The sequence below is a fragment of the Carlito syrichta genome, unplaced genomic scaffold, assembly GCF_000164805.1.
Source record: "Carlito syrichta isolate Samal-C Ts95f unplaced genomic scaffold, Tarsius_syrichta-2.0.1 Scaffold316020, whole genome shotgun sequence".
In the NCBI taxonomy this organism is placed as follows: Eukaryota; Metazoa; Chordata; class Mammalia; order Primates; family Tarsiidae; genus Carlito; species Carlito syrichta.
The window spans coordinates 19264-23731 of NW_007260116.1; the positions used below are offsets into that span (position 1 = coordinate 19264).

Genomic DNA, 4468 nt, shown 5'->3' on the forward strand with positions numbered 1-4468 from the left:
GATTTATTGTAGAGATGAGGTCTCACCATGTTGCCCAGGCTGGTCTTGAACCCGTGGGCTCAAGCAATCCTCTTGCCTCTGCCTCCCAAAGTGCTGGGATTACAGGCGTGAGCCACTGTGCCCAGCAACTTGGTGGTAATTCTAAAGCTGGACACAATGGCTCATACCTATAATCCCAGAACTTTTACAGTCTGAGATGGGATGATTGCTTTAAGCCAAAAGTTCAAGACCAGTCTGAGCATCAAAGTGAGAACCTGTCTCTACAAAGAATACATATAGATATAAGAAAAATTAGCTGGGCATGATGGTGCACCCCAGTAGTCCCAGCTACTACAGAGGCTGAGGTAGGAGGATCACTTGAGCCCAGAGTTCCAGGCTGTGGTGAGCTGTGATCATGCCACTGTACTCCTGCCTGAATGACAGAGTGAGACTCTGTCTGAAAATTAAATTAAAATAAAAAAATTTTAAAAGCAATCTGTGGTAATTCTAGAGTTGTGTGACCTGAACTTTCAGTCTTGTTTTTTTTTTTACTGTGACTTGCTACTGTCCCTTTGTCTTATTCAGAAGCATTCCAGGTCATTCAGACAACAGTCTGCTACACCCTACATCGTTAAGTATTGCATTAGGAGATGAAATCCTATTTGTGTCTATTCTGTGTTAAACACAGGAACCAGAAGCTCATTATAGTCAACACCATGCTAAAGGAACTCCATGTGTACTTACTAAAATTCTAACTCCTCTGTCTTACTAGTTAAGTATCACCATTTCACTAAAGATAATTGAGATTCATAGAGACCACATTGAGAAACTTTGTTTATATCACACCCCTTTGCCATATAATAATTCAGTACTTATTTCTAAAGAACAACTATATAGTTGAGAGACTTGGCTCTTAATATCATTAATATATTTATTCATTTGTTTTATCTTAAAATACAAGGAATGTAGATTCAGAATAGTTGACCCATGATCTTAGAAAAAGTATAGAAAATGTAGGTCAAAAGCTAGCACTTTGGGAAGCTGACGCAAGAGGATTACTTGAGCCCAGGAGTTTCATATTAGCCTAGAAAACACAGTGAGACCTTCATTTTTCACTTTTTAAGATATTCTTTGTATTAGCTATTATCACTTCAAATATACTACAATTTGCTCCACATCAGTTCAGCAGTATCTTCCCCAAACTAAGGATATGTCTAGACATAGAATGGTATAATGAACACTGAAGACTAAGAAGGTGGGGAATAGAGGGACAAAAATATTACCGAATGGGGCAATGTGCACAGATAGGGGTGGTGGGTCCTCTTAAAATAGGCCAGGAGTAGGTGGCTCAAGTCTGTAATCCCAGCACTTTGGGAGGCTGAGGTGAGCGGATAGCCTGAGCCCACAGTTTGAGAATAGCCTGGGCAACTTGGTGAAACCTCATCTCTACAATAAAAATCAAAAAAATTAGCTGGGCGTAATAGTGTATGCCTATAGTTCTGGCTACTTGGAAGGCTGAGGTGGAAGGATTGCCAGAGCTCAGGAGGTAGATGCTGCAGTGACCATGAGCATGCCACTACACTCCAGGCTGGGCAATAGAGTGAGACTTCAACTCAAAATAAATAAATAGGCAACTTGGTGAGACCTCATTTCTATAATAAATTTAAAAATGAGCCTGTAGTTCCAGCTACTTAGAAAGCGGAGGCGAAAGGATCACCTGAATCCAGCAGATCAAGGCTACAGTAGCTGTGAGCATGCCACTGCATTCCAGCTTGGGTGACAGTGAGACTCTCAACTCAAAAAAAAAAAAAAAGAAGATTCAACTTAAGCTTCCCTCTTGTAGTAAATCGTATTTTGATCAAATATTTGCTATTTGTCCCCATTGAGCCCATCTCTGAGGAATTATCCTTCCCAACACAATGACATCAGACTTGGCTATGGGATTTACTTTGGTCAATGAGGGTTAGTGGGAAGTTAGTGCACTTTCAAACAAGTTTTAGAAGTCACTACGCGGTTCCATCATTGCCCCTTTTCCCTATACCTTGAGAACCCAATGACCTAGATAGAAGCTGTTCCTGCTGGGCATGGTGGCTCATACCTGTAATTCCAGCACTTTGGGAGTCAGAGGCGAGAGGACTGCCTGAACCCGTGGGTTCAAGACTAGCCTAGGCAACATGGCAAGACCTTGTCTATACAATAAATAAAAAAAATTAGCTGGATGTGGTGACACATGCCTATAGTTCCAACTACTTGGAAGGCTGAGGCGGAAGGATTGCCTGAGCCCAGTAAGTTGAGGCTGCAGTGACCGTGAGCAGCATGCCACTGAACTCCAGCCTGGGTGACAGGCTCCAACTCAAAACAACAACAAAAAAAGAAGCTCTTCCTTTTGCTTGGATCCCAGAATCAATATAATTGAACTATACCTAAACAGCAGGCAAGAGGTAATACAAATGAGAAATGAATACTGGTGACTGTAAGCCACTGATGTCCTGGGGTTCTTTATTATCATCGTATTATCTAGTCTAAGCTTAAAGCATCTTCTCTGTGAAGGCTTTAAAGATTATTTCAAGGATAACTCAATCATTTACACTGAAAGGGCCCTTGAAGAAGTGACATTGTATCACTGAATATGTGAAGAAAAAGGGAAAAAAAGACTAATTTTGGAAGGAAACAGAATGCTCTCAGTTTGTCTAACTTTGAGAGTAAACTTGTGACGTTTTGCAGTCAAGTAGAAATATGAAGATAAAGTACAGGTGAGATACTGATAGAAAATAGCTTCACTATTATGTGATGAGGAAAGTCAGTATAGTTCACAAATTGGTAAAGAGTGTGAATATAGACAGAGGGAGTATGTGACACTAATTCCAATGGACCCCTACAATCCACAAAAAAGAAAAAAAAGCCCAGAAGTGAGACATAAGAAGGTGGAGAACCACAGAATATTATGCTGCCAGGCGAAAAAAAAAAAAGGAAACAAATTAAGGAATGCAATTGGGATCCAGGCTTTCAATGTCATGATTATTTTGAAGCAGGTTATTTTAAGATTTTCCTCTGAAACAGTTAAATGTATTAACAATGGGAGAGAAAATATGACCAGTGAAAAATAAAGGCTGGGTGCGGAGGCTCACGTCTATAATCCCAGCACTATGGGAGGCTGAGGTGAGAGGACTATCTGAGCCTATGGGTTTGAGACCCGTCTGGGCAACTTGGGGAGACCTCGTCTCTACAATAAATCAAAAAATTAGCCAGATGTGGTAGTGCACGCCTATAGTCCCAGCTACTTGGAAGGCTGAGGTGGAAAGACCGCCTGAGCCCAGCAGGTCGAGGCTGCGGTGGTTGTGACTGTGCCACTGCACTCCAGCCTGGGCGACGACAAAATGAGACTCCAACTCAAAAAAAAAAAAAAAGAACGTGTCTATACAATTTTTAAGGTTATAAAAAAGTCAAAAGAGTAGTACTATTTCATCATACATAAATATTAAATAAATTCAAATTTCAGTATTCATACATAAAGGTTTATTAAATAGGCCAGGTGTGGTGGTTCACACCTATAATCCCAGCACTTAGGGAGGCCGAGGTAAGAGGATTGCCAGAGCCCATGGGTTCAAGACCAGTTCCAGCAACTTGGCGAGAACTCATCTCTATAATAAGTCAAGAAAAATTAGCCAGGCGCGGTGGCACATGCCTGTAGTTCCAGCTACTTGGAAGGCTGAGGCGGAAGGATTACCTGAGCCCAGAGGTCAAGACTGCGGTGGCCGTGAGCATGCCACTGCCCTCTAGCCTGGGCGACAGAATAAGAATCCTACTCAAGAAATAAAAAATAAATAAAACACAGCCATGCTCATCCATTCACATATTGTTTATGGCTGCTTTTGCAATACAAAGGCAAAGCTGAGAGTTGTCACAGAGACTATATCACCTACAAAATTTTAAAGAATCACTGTTTGGACCTTTATAAGGGAGTCATCTTGCAGTCAATAGCATTTTTAAGACAAATGAAAAAACTATGGTTTATAAAACCCAAAAACCATAAAAAGTTTGATGTTTCCTTTTAAGTTCTGATGCAGAAGGCATCTCTCACTACCCTTCCCCTTGTAAATGGGCCCCTAGCCTCACGGGTCTCCTGGCAGTTCCTTATACTGGGCAAGCACATCCCTCCACCAGAAATGCTCTTACTTTAAATACCTAGAGTTCTAACTTCCTCGTCCCTTTATGTCTTTGATCAAATGTTTCCTCCTCATTGATTTCAAATGGCCAACTATAAAATTCAGCCAGTCATTCTGTCACACCAATACCCCTTGATACTGCTTCATTTTATTATTATTTTTTTTACTGTGTAGCAGTTATCACCCTGTAACATATCACACTATAATATCCATACATATAAAGTTTTTTGTTGCCGGGCTCGGTGGCTCAGCCTGTAATCCCACGCCTTTGGGAGGCTGAGGTGAGAGGATTGCCTGAGCCCACGGGTTCGAGACCTGCCTGG

General features: G+C 41.3%; 1 pseudogene; it reads right to left on the reverse strand.

Moving 5' to 3' along the window:
• LOC110594537 overlaps positions 1-4468 on the reverse strand; it is a 23680-nt pseudogene that overhangs the window by 4130 nt on the left and 15082 nt on the right.